General features: G+C 38.3%; 1 protein-coding gene across 1 annotated transcript in view; it reads left to right on the forward strand.

Annotated features, from left to right (window-relative positions):
- The window catches only part of SOX5 (SRY-box transcription factor 5), a 971,057-nt gene that overhangs the window by 237,559 nt on the left and 716,169 nt on the right, over positions 1 to 17,329 (forward strand). The window lies entirely within an intron of this gene.

Here is a 17,329-nt window from a genome sequence, read left to right on the forward strand (position 1 = left end):
CATCTGTAAACCTGTTTTTGTCCACCCCTGTATTCAATGTGTATACATTTTACATACTTTTGGTGACATTAAAAAAATTGTATGTGGCTGAAAATTCACCTGGGAATTATACTCTAAGCCCTTGCTTTTCTTTAGTATATGTTTCTGTTTTGCTCAGTGCTTTTTTTTTTTTTGGTGGTCTTTCTGTAATAACAATAGGTATAAGAACTGTCTCTTTTGTCAGCGTCGCCTTATTTTACGTGTACCCTTTCCTCAGGCCTCTCTAGTTCATAATGAATCTTGGTGTACTTTTCAATTTGGGACAAGTTATTGAGTGTGAATTATTTTTAGAAAATTAGGTTCTTGTTGTTATTACTGTTGTTGTTTTCCCCACATAACTAATGCGAAGTCAGCACTTTCCTTTTCCTCACTCTGAGAGCGCTGTTGTCTTCAGCTGTCCCTGTATAATGGCTTTTGATATGTCCCATTGTGACACGTTGGACCCTGTCCCTACTTAATCACTCATTTTAGGAGGCTGATTCTGGGCAACAATGATTGTATTCTCTCTTCACTTTCAGTGTTAAAATCCTTGGCAGTTCATTTTTCTCTACCATTTCCTGTGGGCTGCAACTTGCACACCCAGCCCCATTAAAACTCTTAGCAGAATTAGCAATGCCTCCTTTCTGATTACCCTGAGCGAACTGTCTTAACTACAACAGTGGCCTAGGACCTTGGAATGCTTAGAACACTTTCAAGTTCTGTATGACCCACCCCTTTGTAAGCCATTTTAGGACCTGCTTTTCCCATGTTTTGTAAGAAAAAGAGCAGCACCTTGAAGTTCTTTGAAAACAGATCCTAAATTCTTACTTACAAAGTGCTTCTAGTACAAATTATAATGAAAAGAACGTGTATAAAACTATTCCCTGTGGGCCTTTGCGGATAGATTCAGTGATCCAGGAAATCAAGATATTCATAAATCTAAATGATGCTAAATTCACAGAAGTGTACACATTATTTTGTTATATTTTATTTTAATCAAATAATACCTTTTGAAGATACCTTTGTAGAACTCTGTGTGTGTGTGTGTGTGTGTGTGTGTGTGAGTGTGAGTGAGAGAGAGAGAGAGAGAGAGAGAGAGAGAGAGAGAGAGAGAGAGGTGGGAGAGAATGAGAATGTACACAAACAAGATAGAAACAGCCCAGGGGCTATTTCTTGACATCTCTGAATCCTGTTGCATCTGAATGGAACCTGTCACAAAGATGAGAATGTTCTACCAGATGGATTTTAATATTTTATTTTTTTGGCTGGAATATCAAAGAGAAACTTAGCGGAAAAAAACACACAACTATGTTGCTAAGGTTAATAAGATTTTATAAAGACCTTATGAATGTGTATTTATGTGTGTGAATATGAATAATTGTATGTATACAATTATAGCAAAAATGACTCTTGCTTCCTGTTTTATCTAATTGATATATATTGTCCAAAGAATAGAACTGAGGAAGAACATTTTTGCCGTGTTCAAATCAGCTTTAATCACAGTCATTTTATCCCTGATATCTGCTTTGCGAGAGACAGGAAAATGCATTTTTCCATCCTCCACCCAGGACAGCAACAGTGTACATGTGGTCCCCTCACACCAGTTTAAAAAACAACAGGAAAAGAATCACTTCAGAAATAAATGTGTTTTGATCAAAACCATATAGTGTTAAAAACTCTAATAAGGGACTGAAGAATTTGGAATATTTTTCTTGTTTTGTTTTATAACAATATTTTATGAAGTAGCTAATTGTTTCAGCTTTGCTGGAAATGTTCTATAAAGTTGCACTTTGGCCCATGCTCTTTCATTTAATTGTGGAGATGGGGAATGTGCATAATTCATGGTTATCATAGTACAGCATTAGATATCATAAGATATATTCATGGTTATATGCAATTTATCATGAGATATAGTCATGACTATCATAAAGTATATCTACTGAGATTGATACTTTCCATGAATAATCCCGACACAAGACAAGGCTTTGGGGGCAACTTTTTAAGACAGCTATCATGGCATTTCAGCACAAAGCAGGATAGGTCTCAGAGAATTAAATCACCTATTGAAGTGGAATATTTTCTCAATAACTAACATTGCCATTACAGTGTCAGGATCCACAGTGATGTCATGTATTCAGTTGGGGGCAGGTGGGGAAGCAGAGCTTCCAAGTTTCAGGTGCCTGGGTCTTGCACGTGGCAGAAGGTGCCAGCAGCTTCCAGCTCACCGCAGGAAGCACTGAGGCAACCTCAGGGCAGAGCTAGGTGGATGACCAGAGACTCTGGAGTTTTGTTACTCCTAGGATGTTGGAGTGGCGGTGGTGGGAGAGGACCATTTTCTGCGGCACTATGCAAGGATCATTGGAAAGACGGAGGTCAGCATTCTAGATGAATGCAGATTACATTTCACTCTAGTTCACATATATACAATATGCACAGACGAGATGATATCGCAGAAATTTTTAAATGTGCCCGACCCCCCGGTGTTGAAGGCCTAAAGCTGGGTTCTCATATCTTCTGACCTGTAGACTCTCAGTTACCCAGGGATGGGGGCTCTCTGAAAGGCAACATAATTGTTTTGAAGATGTCAAGTATGAAAGTTGAGTAAAGATTATCGTTTTGGAAGAACGATGACTGAATGGCTTTCTGGAAGAAAGAAGTCATGAGGAGAGAGTCACAGAAGGAATAAAAAGGCGCTTGGTTCAGATACTGAAATCCCTTATGATGCAGGATCTTCACCATCATTTCAGTGGTCTGTTTACTGCTCAGGGGATACATTGCTTAGTGAATATTGGTCTTGTTGCGAGGATAATGTCCTATTTGAGTCCAAAATAGCTCACACATCTCTCTTGTGTTTAGTAATAAGTTGCCACTAACCATCAGGTAAAAGTTCATTTTACAAGATTCCAGATGGTGCATTTTAACACCACGGTTAAGGCTTCCTATAACTAGCTAACATGTATAGTTAATGCAGATATATCTGAAATGCAGTTTACTTTAATTTGTGGAATCTTTCCTCAGGTTTGTCCCATTCTGGCATATTTTTCTATTTTTCTGAACCCAGAAGTTGGCAGGATTTCAGTCTCAGGTTTTTATCAGTCTTTAAAGATACAGTATTATGGCTTTTGAAAAAGTTATTTTAAAATAAGTTTTAAATTGTTGACAACTACGGTGCTTTATTTGGCTATCGGGTATTCTCTAAATCCAGCATTGTTTTTTCCTCATTGAAGTTTATAAGGAAAAGTGTTGTATTTGTTTGTTCCTTTAGGAAAATGCCTCTAGAATTTTATTTACTTGGGAATTTTATTGTCTTGGGGAAATGAAGGGTTGTTATGCCCTCTGTCGTCTTAGCAAATTAAATATCGTGTAGAATTCAGAATGAGGAACCCTAAAATCAAGGACAGATAGTAATGGTAAGCGTCAAGTCTGAGGAGATACATTTTTTTTTTCACTAAAAATAAACCTTTGTTGATGCAGAACTTGGCGAGCACTTAGTTGACATAATAGGGAACAATGACATTTACTAGGGACACATTATGGTTTTCTTCCTTTCTAAAGCAGTTTATTGCATGAATTCATGCCCATGAGCCAGTGTGAAGGCATATCAGGAATATCAAAAGTATTACCACATATGCTGTCTAATATTTGTTTATTTTGAATTTATATAGCCTTCTTTTCTGTGGAGATTTGCCAATGCCGTGCAGAAAATTTTAAATCTTTTAAACAATAGAGAATAAGTTGTAAAATGTAAACCCCTGCCTGGACAGGTCATGCTCTCTAAGGCTTTGTAATGTAAGCACTTGCAGTTACAAAGGGAACAAGACTGTATATGAGATTCTTACCTGGTTGGATAGTAAGAATGAGAGATGCTTTGTATAAGCATTTATTCTTTCAGTCTTAGGTCCATTTTTCTCTATGTATTCTCACATTTGAATTTAGGGGTCTAACCTCAAATATGAATCTTGTTGTAAATTACTAAATGCTCTTTCATATTAGAGGGGAATCGAGAGTCAAAGCTACTCAGGCCAGTCATTGAAATGTGATTGACTCCAGGACCAGTGGGAGGAGAAAAATGCAGACAGCACAGGACGGCAAAGACTCAGCAGAAACACAAAAGTTAACATGTGTGGGGTAATAAAAGTACTTCCTTCAGTATTTTTCTGAGCTTTCAATGAAAAAAGTACACATTGAATACTAGAATGATGGTAATGTATGACAACTTCTCTAGTATTATTGACCCTATTGCTACGAGTGCAACTGCAGAATATTTGAATATAAAATGTCCACATGTCTAATTTTTTTTTTTATCTTATTACTCACTTGCATGGAGTAAAAATATCTTGTAAGTTTTTTAAATATTAGGAATACCTGTATATTTTAATAGAGCTAAAATTGGACAGAAGGTTGGTAGTATTTTGCAAGTTCTTTGAAAATCCATTTCTTTTAACTTCAAATTGCCACAGTTGTAGAAAAAGTCATTTTGGCAGTAAGAGTAATGTTTACTGAAGGGGGTTCAATGGCTTTTCATTGATAGTGAACGTGCATATCTATATTCAAATCTGTCATCTAAATTCCATATGGAAGTGAGAATGGGAAGGCATCAGGGTGTGGGAAGGGGAGAGGGCAGTGGAGGCCGGCTGAGGAGCACCTCTCTGCTACTCTCTGGGGCAGCACTGTTCCTCCATCACCACCCAGCAGGCAGTGCCGGTTATAAGCTAGCAGTGGGTACACTACGCCCCTGTGCAATCCTTTTCCTTAGGAACACGTCCTGAGCAGTCACACGCAGTTCCAGACCCACAGCTGCTGTGCTTCCACAGTGTGTAGTTCCTGAAGTTCTTGCCTGACTCTAGGCACCGGGAATGCAGCGAGAATACAAAAGAAAGTCTCAAAAGGAATGATACCTTGTTGGCTTGTTGAGCCATTTGCCTGCTAGGATGGATCTGGTCATTATTTTAAGTAAGACTGGAGCTTTAGCAGTATGTAAGGGCGAGCATACAGGTGTTACCTGTTTGGGTTAACTGATTTAGCCTGTGGGCCACCTGTAGTAGGTAATGAACTCCCTCTTCCAGGTACCCAGGCTGCAGTCTTGGGCTGCATTCCCCTGGCGATGTGTGGGTAAGGGAGAGAACGGCTTGTTTTATTGGAGAGAAAGGAAAAAGCCTCTGAGGATGGGAGAGCTGCGGCGGAGCCAGCTCAGCACTGATTATTTTGCACAGAAAGACCCAGTGATTTAAAAACCATAAATGCTGTCCTCTGAAATGTGCATCATGTTAGATTAGCCTCCTTGTAATAAGCCATCAGTCGCCCTTCAAGATTTTGACTTGAATTATAGGTTGCAGCCACAATTTTAATTACAAGGAAGGAACTTAAGCAGACGAATAAGAAACTATATTTTAGTGTCGTCTAAAACTATAAACTACGTTGTATAACCGCCGTTATATCTGTGACTATTAAATATTTTTAGAAATCATTAATTCAACTAATTGTCTGGCAGTTGACATGATGAGTTAGATTAGGGCTTAACACCAGGGCCATGTTGGGTCTGTGTGTGTCTGTGTGATTGTCTGTAGGCGCATGTGGGGTGTATGGCTTTCCAGGTGTTAGAAATTTTCCTAAGAAATAAACAGGTTTAGTGTTTTTCAAAGTACTCCTTATGAAGACAATATCTGATGAGTACAGATATGCCTTTTAGAAAGAAATCGGAGAACATGTTGGTTGCATAGGAGAGAGATTTCATGTTGTTTTTACTGCCCCATCATTTTCACATGGTTGCTACTGTCAGAAAGTTGGATTATCCAAAATCCAATGTACCCTGGCCTGTGTGGCTCAGTTGGTTGGAGCAAAAGGTGGCAGGTTTGATTCCCGATCAGGGCACCTACCCAGGTTGTGGGTTTGGTCCCCAGTTGGGTGCATATGGGAGGAAACCAATCGATGTTTTTCTCTCACTTCTAGGTTCTTCTCTCTCCCTTTCTCCCTTCCTCTCTCTAAAAGAAAAGAAAAAATACGTATGTTAAAAAAAATTACTGCAAGAATGCCACACTGGTTGCTTTACAAGTTCACAAAAGACACTTTTCTTACTTATTCATAAGTTTGGCATTATATTTAAATATCCAGGTCATGCTTATAACAGACAACCATGTCAAAGGTGAAGGGAGAAATTCACATCAAAGCACAGGTCTAGGTTCTCATTGTTGTAAACCACGGTCAGGTCTATTCAGAGTTCCCTTGTCCTGACCGAGGACACACAGCTGCGGAGAGGGGCGCTGTAGAGAGGACATTGTGGCTTCCATGTGAAATAGTCTTAAATGCTTGTGACTTCCCTAATGTGTCAGGGAGGAAATCTCACAACGTGGTAGCAGAGGTACTTTTCCCATTAAGTTATTTTGCAGTGTTGCTACTGAGAAATTCATAAGAAAAGATGAGGCAGGTGAATTTTGGTAGTCATATCTTTAAAAAAAAAATCAGCTTCTAAGATATTTCTGCTAATTCAGAAGCTAATTGTCCTGTGACAGAGTCTCAGGTTAACTTTTGTTTGGTGTTCTAGTAAAAGATAGGAAGTTTTTCCAGCACCATCTTAGGATATGTAGGTTCTCATATTTTCTTTTATTCTTTTTATGAGTGGCTCAGATTTCAAAGCAGAGCAATATTCCAAAATTATACACTGGGTAAAAAGAGGTTTATAGCTAATGTTCATGAACGAAATAAGTCTGCTTGGTACACAAGCACACGTCCTGATTCATACAATCTAAAGGGAGCATATTAGATGCACTGAATGAACAGTACCATGTAAAAACAGTATTGGCTTCATGGAGACCAGTGTGCTTAGTGAGCACCAATGGTGTGGAGCCAGGACTTTCCTGTTCACAGATTTCCCTTCACATTCTCCAGGCTGGATATGCCATGAAGGCAGTTTTAAGTTTCAGGATTAAAGTATTGCTAGGTGCCTGAAACAGCCAGTTCGTGCATCCTTTCTCCACTTAGTTTTCTGTGTTGCAGTAAAGATTCTGAATAGATAAGTGTGCTTAAGCAAGAGGCAGTTGGAGGGAAGTGTTAGTTTGTTGAAGAAGAGAATACTAAGGTCCTTCAGCAATATAGAGAGTCATTAGCTAAGGAAAATATTTGCTGCCAGTAGAAGAAACTACAAATGTGTGTGAGATATGTGTGTGTGTGTGTGTGTGTGTGTATGTATGTGTATATATATATATATTTATATATATATATATATAATTTCTGTTATTTATAATTTCATACATCCATGTGTATAAATACATACATAGATGATTAAATCTATGTATGCTGAAAGTTTGGGGATGTATCATTGCTAAATGTAAAATCCTGCAAACTTGGGGGTGTTAGGCTGTTTCCCATACTATATTGTGTCAGTGGAATTCCGTCTTTTACACGTGATGGGTTTTCTTGAAGAGGAAAAAGCATAGAAAATGCAGTCATAGGCCAGTTGCAAGTTCAACAGCAATAAATCCCTTGGTTTGTGTCGGTTACATTTCCCTAATTTAGATTAGGTTTCCCTCAACTTGACTTCATCCGTGTCTGATCAGAGCTACTTAGTGTGCAGCAAGTACACTTTATTTTCACGGGAACTCGGTTGCCTTCAGTAGGAGGCAGCCACCAACCCTTCGGATTCATCCACAGACGAGGTTAAAAGTGTCCTGTTGTTCCCTCGTTGGGGTTTTTTTTAGAGGTGTCAACGGTGCAGAGTATTTGAAAGGGTTGGATGCAGTGCGTTTTGATGGCTCCATTCCGTGTGCCACGTGTGAGAGGTAGAAAGTGTGAGAGGGACTCCGCTTCTCTGAGTGGGAGCACGTTCACATTTGCTTATGGCATTAGTCCCCTTGGAGTTCAGGAAGCAGAAATGGGAGACCAAAGGGCTTTCTGGAAGCATTCCATGCGTCCATGGAGGGTGTGTTACATTGGGTATTAATGTTAGTAACGGAGGCAGAAATCAGGAGGAAAGAGGAGAAGCACCAAAATGGCTTTTTCCTGGAGCTTTTCCCTCGGGAAGCTGTTTTGGAGTGTTTGGGAAGAAGGCCCCTGAGAACCTGAGGAGGCAGCTGTCAGCAGGGGAAGTGACAGATGTAAGGGAAGTCCCAGGCCTGTCCTAGAAGAGGCCCAGCACTGGTTGTGTGAGCATTATTTACACGAAGGTGAACAGATGGATACATTTGATCAAATTCTGTCAGGTTCCTACATCAGAATTCTGTTTAGCATTTTGAATCTGCAGTTACAAATGCATGTATTTCTGATGCATTTACTTAAGCCACTGCCATGTCTTATTTTTTTGTGTGTCTGTGAGACTTAAGGTTATCAGAATAATATTGAAAACTAGAGGCCCCATGCACAAAACTCATGCAAGAGTAGGCCTTCCTTCCCCCTGGCTTCTGGCACCGGCTTCCCTCTGGCTCCCAGAACCTGGGCTTCCCTCACAGCCCCGGCTTCCTCCAGAAGGACTTCCGGTCTAATTAGCATATTATGCTTTTATTATTATAGATGGCTACTATTTAATGTAGCTGTTCTATTCTGTTACTATTTTTTAAAAATATATTTTATTGATTTTTTACAGAGAGGAAGGGAGAAGGATAGAGAGTTAGAAACATCGATGAGAGAGAAACATCGATCAGCTGCCTCCTGCATACTCCCTACTGGGTATGTGCCCGCAACCAAGGAATCATGCCCTTGATTCCATGCCCTTGACTGGAATCAAACTTGGGACCCTTGAGTCTGCAGGCCGATGCTCTATCCACTGAGCCAAACCCGTTAGGGCCTATTCTGTTACTATTTATTATTGTCTCATGGTGATTTATTTCACTAGACACACTATAGGATGATCAAAAGAGATAAACTAGATATGATAATTTATGCTATTTGGGAAGAAGGCATTTATAAAAATATCTGACAAGAACAACCCAGTTTTAATAGTAAAGTAGAGTGTGTGGTTTAATTTTCAATATTCTGTGTCAACAGGGTGGTGGGATTACTCCCCTTGGCTTAAAAAATTGAGAACAAAAGTGGAAAATCAGTAGAGTCATAGTTTATCATGCTGATGTCGGTATACAAATGTGTACCTTCTGGAATATCAATGTCTGTCTCTAAATTACAGAATCCTTGAAGGTTCCCCCCCCCAACTTTTTTTTTTTGAGGGGGGTTCTTAATTGTTTTTAGGTTTTCTCTTTTCTTTCCTTTTTTTTTGTTTTGTTCTTGCCACATGTTCATTCCCTTCTTCCATCTCTGCTGTTGTGTCTGGAGGTTTTTGTACATTATACTGAAGACTCCTTTGTAGGTTCAGCCATAGCCTTTAAGTTTTAAAAGAATTGTTATAATAGATGTATAGTATATAATAGTTTATGTTCACTAACTTAACTGTTGGCCAGTACAACCACCTGAGTTTAAGGTCACAAAACTTAAAAATCTTTGATGAGGCCCTGTCTAGCATTGCTCAGTGGTTAGAGCATAGGACTGCACACCTGAGGGTCATGGGTTCGATTCCTGATCAAGGGCATGTACCTGGGTTGCAGGACTGATCCCCATCCCCAGTCAGAGCATCTTTGGGAGGCAACCAATTGATGTGTCTCTGTCATATTGATGTTTCTTTCTCCCTCCCTCCCTCCCGTCCTCTCTCTCTCCCTCTCTCTCTCTCCTTCCACTCTCTCTCTCTGATTGATCTGTCCTCATGCAAATAGGGCTCCAAATCTTTGCAGTTTTATTGGTCCAAAAGTCACTGTCCTGATTGGTCAGAATGGAGCTGCTCTTATTGGTCAGTGAAGAAGCTGATGGAGATTAGATGGGAAAAGCCTTAGTCCTATTGGTTGAATTAGGATACCAGGAACTCCTTTATAAGGGCTGACTCAGATGGCAGAAACACAGGGCAGGCAGTGCAGTTTAGTACAGTGCAGGTAGAAATTATTATAATGTCCTGTAATTTGTTGTTGTTTTTTTTAATTTGAGCCCAGCTAGCCAACAGGAGCCCTTCTTAGTAGGTGTCTTCTTTCTCAGGGTCCACAAGCCAGAAGCTACTCTGAGGATAAGTTTTTTAAATCTTATATCTCATAAGAAACTTGATAAAGGTTTTCTCAAATTTGATACAGTCTGAAAATTTTATATGACTTTATAAAAAAAAAGTTGTAAAGAAAGAATCTTTTTTCAACTATCAGTAACATCAAGGATGACAACAAAATTCTATCAACTATGCCTTTGGAAAGATTAAATTATCTTTTTCTTGTATCTATAAGTGTCTATGAAATCCTCTCTGTAAATTTCTATTCTGTACATAAATTCTCTCTGTGAAATTATGGTTGATATGAAAAGGTCAGAACTTTATAGTCCTTTAAAGTAGACATCCCAAATCATATAAGTTTCAGGCCTCATAAAACTTGCATCCTCTCCTAATAAGGACATACTTTGCAACAGTTGCATAAATGCCAAGTATTTAATGGTCCTTTCATTGGTCTAAAACTGTGATAATAAACAATATCTGCATATATTCTTTAAATATTGAAAAGCATTTGCCACATGATAGGGATTGGTTTAAATTAATATAGTTTCCTAAGTTTGATTCTAAGTATTTTTAAAATCTCAAAGTGTTATTTATGCAACTTTAAGTAGTTTTTCAAGTAATTAAACCTCCAGTATTACTTTCCTTTTTAATCAAATTCTGTTGAACAATATTCAGTGTTTTCACCCCAATATAATTCCTCAATTTGTTGAGAATGAAGAGTATTGATAGTATTAATGTCAGTGATTCTGATCCTAGGCTGTCATTGATCTTGGTACTCTGTTTCCATTGCTCACTTCTGGCTCCGGAAAGAACTGTTAATAACTGTACTAGAAATGCCAGAAGCTCTTAGCACATTTTCTTCTCCATAACTCCAATCCTCACTTGTACCTCACTTGGATTTCTTTAGTTGTCAGCCTATCATTGTGCCTTACTCAGACAGGCATTCCCTAAAAGTTTGTTGGATGAATTATAGTAGTTATTTAATTTAGCTCTTTGGAACAGCTACCTCTACCTCCATTGGCAACTATAGGGAACATTCATGCATATTCATCTCCATTTTTCCTAGCAAACATTGAAGTGTCTTTTGTAGAGTGACACTAAATACAACATGTCATGGTGATGGTATTACTGTCCTAAAAAAATCAGTCTGGCCAACCAGGAATATTGTGGTAATATTTTGTCCTTTTGATAAGTATACTCCATGGTATGTCTCTTCCCAAATCTGAATACAGTCCACAAAACCTTACTGAATCTCTATTAAAATCTATATGAATGTACCATACCTGTACTTTAGAGAGTGTTGCAACTGGACTCAAGTTTTTTTATTGAGCATGATTTCCTTGAATTTCTTGCTTCCGTTTTCTGTTCCTTCATGCACACTTTATGTGAATAAGATGAACATTAGCAGATTTATCTACATCTCTTCATTTCTATTCTACAGCAATAGCTCCTTAGAGTAATATCTGAAGTTATAGTAATTTTCTTCATATCAGAGAGTTTCTAACTATGTTAATGGAAGCTAGACTGGTTGCAGAAACATTCGTGAGAACTACCTATGCTGTAACATTTAAACAATTTATTTGATCTCTCTTTAGCTTACCTGCTCATGCCTTTGGAACATTGATGTTGACCTTGTTGGAACTTTGTCTATAATCATGATAAGTCCTTCAATAAAATCTAGCAGAAAATGACATTTAAATTTCCAAGTGATTCATTAACCCTTTGAATACTGTGTGATGTACTATGCCCATCAGAGCAAATAGATACTCTTAGGACATTGTACTCATATATTATTTCCTTGAATGTCCAATACCTAATGATTTCATATTTAAAATAATAATAAAATAGAAATAATGACTGTATAAACACTAGATAATTCTTAGCATTATCTACTGCTCTTGTTACCGATAAAAAGTGAGGAATAATTTTTGAGGGCAGCAAGAGGTAGTAAAAGTTAAGCAACCATCAAAACTACAATTCTTTTTTTTTTTTTTTTCAAAGCAGCTGTGTGACTTTGGTCTTGTGTCTCTGAGCTTTCATTTCCTCATGTGTAAAATCAGCAAATGTATTACCCCTAGGTTATTACATAACCTACTGCTAATCATCCTTCATGATTCATCTGTCATCCTTTAGTTTGGGAGGCTACTGGTGACTCCATGGGAGGCTGAGTCTCTTCTTGTGTATACTCCATCAAAACCCTGTGGCATTCCATTGAAACTACCTATTAATTTCTCTCTCTCTTGAGAGCATGAGCCTCTCTGGGGCAGGGACCAAGCCATTGTACTACCAGTGTGTTGCTCATAGTGGGAGGCAGAAAAGAAAGGTGATAAGGACACAAGCTGAGTTTATATCCCATTTTTGGACCTAGATCTTGGCTCCAACATTGAGGGTTATGTAGCCTTGACCAGGTTACTTAATTTACATAGTTCTTTGTTTCCTCCTGTGGGATGCTGATAATAATGGCTGCCTCCTCAGTGTTATTGTCAGAATAAACTTAAGTCATATTTGTTAAGATACTCACAGTGTACCTGGCATATAGAAAGCACTCAATCAATGCTATTACTATTATTAGTAATAGCTACATGAATTTTTGTTGAAATAAACTTAACATTGTATTGTTTGTTCAGATATTAGAATCTATGGCCATTCCATTCTATTTTCTGACTAAGAAATTAAAATAGATACTTTAGCCTTCTGAATTTGCATATGGGGACAAAATGGCCATCTGTTAAAACGGTATGCTTAATGTTGCTCATATGCATTGTTAAGAACTGCGAAGGGTCTGAGAGTTTTACCCTATTTGCAAGCTAATATATCAGCCTGCCACAGTTTCCTGGGTGCTGACAGAAGACACTGGAATCTTGGATCAGAGACAAAGAACAGTGTATCACTCACAGCAATAGTAGTAGCCAGAGTATTAGCATGCGTACCTGTTCCCTGAGCCCCATTCCCCACATGGTGATTCAAAGAGAGTCTGGTGATGCCTATAATTCCGGGAGAGAAAACATGAACATAGGGAACCTGGCTCTTTTATAATGGGCAGTAAGCATGACTAACCTTTGACACTAAGTAAGACATTATCCTTATTATAATGGACTGTAAATATACCTGCCTTTTGCTCTGGAAGGAGACACTATCTCTATCTTCTATGGCTTTCTCTATACAAATATACTCAAAAAAGTAATCCTAAATAAAGGCAGTGGTGCCTCCACTCACAAGACGTACAGAAACACAGGACTCATAGAAAATGGTCTCTCATCATGGTAATTTTCCTTTCTATAGAGTGGGTTTGTAGCTTTCATCAGATTCATAAAGGGGTGTGTGAACTAAAACAGTTTGTCTCTAAATCCCTAATTCATTATTTATGTGTTAACATATCTGAGGACATCAATAAGTAAACTCTAAGAAAGCAAGAGCTACCATGAGGCATCTTATGATGGAGGCCATTCCCTGTCCCAGAATCAGGGCTTTTATTTGGCTTATATTAAAAGTGGAACTAAGTCTGGGAGATGGTACCCTGGTCCCTGTGCATGGGAAACAGAGTTGAGAGCCCTGGCTTCCGTAAGGAAGGTGGACAGGATAAGGACAAAGAGTGAGAACTTTCTCTTTGAAAAGGGTATTAATTGTTATAATGCTTACTGAAATGATGTAATGCATAAAAAGCTAACCAAATTCATTTTCAAGATTGGATGTGCATTGTCGTGAAGTTTATGATGTATGCTATACATCACGGCGAACTTAGAGGCTATTTCCTTGACTCAAATAAATTTTCATTCTCATTTTGTATCATCAAACTGTGTGCTTTTTTTCTTTTCACATTTGCATCATTGCATTTTCAACTTCCTTATAAGTAAAATGTTATAAATACCATGACGAGTTATTTTATGATCCATTTGTCTCAGCCGTGGTGACCTCTGTCACTTGAACCACTGTTCAATGTATTCTGACACAGCAGAGACTAAGGCACAGGTCATTTTGTGGAATTAGTGACTACCTGAGAGCCCATAGCCTTATTGCCAACCCAGTCATTAGTACCCAGCACATGTTACACTCGGAAAGCATTATTATGATTATGATTATGTAACAAAAATAAAAGACAAAAACAGATGGCTTAAATAAAAATACTGTTAATCCAGGGTTTTTCAACATCAGGGCTACTTACCTTCTGGGCTGGATAATTCTCTGTTGTGGGGAGCTCTCCTGTGCATTGTAGGGTGTTTAGGAGCATCCTTGGCCTCTACCCACTAGAGGCCAGTAGTATCACCCCCTTTCCAAACCTCAGTCACAGTAAAAAAATGTCTGTAGATATTTCCAAATGTCCTCCCTGGAAGGGGGTGGAGGGGCAAAATAGCCCTCCATGGAGAACCACGGTGCTATTCTCATTTTTAAGAGTGAGAACGTTCGGAACATTCTATACATGAAGAAGAAGGTAAGTAAAGAGTGCAGCATAAACTAATCAACATTCATAACTCCCGCAGTGAATTAATGCTTCCAGAGTTGGAGGGATTTGAAAATGACCTCTCTGCCAGTTCGTAAAGCCATGTGTGGGATCTGTGATGGAGCATTGTGAACGGGAAAGACTGGACTTGGGTTCTTGCCTTTTTTCAACTTCTTTGTGGTTTTAGGATTTGGAGTCAAGTTATAACTTTCCTGAGATTTTTGTTGTTGTTGTTGTTGTTTTGCAAAAGAGGGATCATCCCTTGTCATTCCTACCTTTGAGCATTGGCCTGTGGATCCAATAAGGTAGCTGAAGTGAAAACACCTTGAGAAGTCGACACAGTTTTATAATTGTTAAGAGAAGAACAAGTAAAATGATTTTGTCTTAAGAAGTTCTTGAACATTTGAGAGCATTCCTTGAAATAACTAGGGGAACCCTCAGGGCATTGCAGAAACGGATTTGAGAATCCCTGCCTTTGAAGATGCCCTGTAGCCCTGCTCAGCTCCCTCTCCTGTGTTCCTGTTCTCACGTGCTGAGCAGCTGTGACAGACGGCGCCCTGGAAGGAGTGGCGGAAAGGCTTGGCTGACAGTGCCAAGGAGGCAGCACTCAGCGTTCAAAAGCATAAGGACTTTGTTCATGTTTCCTCAGTATCGGAAAAGTACCTATCAATTGAGTAACCAGAGGCTTAAAGGACAAAAAACCAAAAACCAAAAGGACAAAAAAAAAATAAAGTTAACATTATAAATTTATTAAAAATGGATGTTGCTGATTTAAGTAATCACATATCTGACTTAACAAAAAATACTTTGTATTTTGTATGATAGCTTCATCTTTGGTAAAAAGAAAAGAGAATATCTTTTCTCTGGGTGATGCTAAAATCGTTTTAATAATGGGGAATTGCTGCACATTTTTCTCTTTTAAATCTTTAGTGCTAGCCTTCCTTGCCTGAAATTGTGTGAAAATATATGCCTGAACTTTGAGCAATAGAATAATTTAGTCTTAGATTAGAATGGATCTTAAAAGCTAGATGATCCAGTATATCATTCAATCCAGGCATCCTATTCTCTGACAGGAGGTGCTGCAGTCTGTTTGATTTTCTACCTTTCCTCGGTATCGCTTATATTTGGAAGAGTTTGCAGATGAGGAAACTGAGGCATAGATTGCTTAAGTGACTGTGTACATGATCCCTTGGACAGTAAGGAGCAAAGTCAGAGGGTGACTCATTAGGTCTGAATCCAGACCCTTAGCTTAAATCATTTGGCTTTGTTTATTGCTGCCTAACTCTTTCATTTTTATTTTTTTATTAATCCTCACCCGAGGATATTTTTTTCCATTGGTTTTCAGAGAGAGTTTAAGGGAAGGGGAGAGACAGAGACATTGATTGGCTTCTTCCCACATGCCAGGGATCGAGCCTGCGATCGAGCCAGGGATCCAGGTACATGCCCTTGACAGGAATCAAACCCACAACTCTTCAGTCTGCAGGCTGATGCTCTAACCACTGACACAAACTGGTTAGGGTGCATAACTCAATTTTAAAAAGTTACTTTTCATAATGCACTGAAATCTACCTCTCCATAACCTTCCATCAAATAAAAAACAAACAAAAAAACAAAAAAACCCAAAAAGCACACACAAAATAAAACAGCACCTTGTTCTTTCATGTGGAGCAAGAGACGATATATCTAGTCTATACTCTTGTCAATTGCTATCCTTAAAATGTCTGATTCTACTTAATGACTGGCCCTTTCAGTACTCTTAAATTTGATCTGTTTTTAGGTGAATGTATCTTCTCCTTTTACTTGGCTTGATTTAGCACAGTTGTACCCCCTGTTTCCGGTTGACCTTTTCTGGGTGTTGAATACTTATCCAATCCCCTGCATTTACCATGGAAACTAGTTCTGGAACCAATATTTAAAATATTGTTTTAACATCGGGCATTGTTTTTATCTAACTTTGATTTGGACACTCTACAATTATCAACTCTATTCTCTTTTTTGACTGCCTCCTCTTGTTCTTTGCTTGCATTATGATTGCTGCCATTAAAAATTACAAAGAATTTGTGAACTTTTCTTAAAGGAAGTCTTTTCGTCTTGATATTTTTAGAAGACTTTATATTGAAATGGGTTAAAGTTTCAGCTTGTATATTTAAGTCCATCATTTCAATTAAAAAATCTTTTTGTATTTTAAAATTTCCTCACAGATTACAGTTCAAAGTTGGTATTTTCTTCTAGGTATATGATTACTGCATAATTATTCAAGTGTTTTGGGTAAGATAAAATCATAAATAGTATTTGTATCCATTCCCACTAATTATTAAGCACTTGTCTCTTTCAGGGAAATTTAATCTATATGTCTGATTCATAGTCCCATAATTTTTCAAAATGTAATTTTGTAAGAGCCATCTAACATCAGTCATTTTTATGGAGTGTTTGTTTGTGTGTGTGTGTGTGTGTGTCTGTGTGTGTTCATTTCTAACATCAGAAGGTAACATTTTGTTATGAAAAAACAAATGCTTACATGTTAAATATGTCTTATCTAAGACATAAACTTGGTTAATAAGTCCCTGTCATCTACCACTGGAAAAAAAATGTGTTTTTATTACAGATTGAGTTCCTTAAAATAGACTAGCAGATACCCATGATACTATGCAGAGGGGTATAATTTCTAGGAACAGTGGTAAGTCTCTGTTGCTCTTTCTTTGGCCCATAGATTAAGGAAAGTCAGTTAAAAAACAACAACAGGATATTGTCCTGGCCAGTGTGGCTCAGTTGGCTGAACATTGTCTCACACACTGAGAGGTCACTGGTTCAATTTCCGGTCAGGGCAGATGCTGGGCTGTGGGCTTGATCCCCAGTAAGGAGCATGC

Source organism: Eptesicus fuscus, chromosome 7, assembly GCF_027574615.1.
Source record: "Eptesicus fuscus isolate TK198812 chromosome 7, DD_ASM_mEF_20220401, whole genome shotgun sequence".
NCBI lineage: Eukaryota > Metazoa > Chordata > Mammalia > Chiroptera > Vespertilionidae > Eptesicus > Eptesicus fuscus.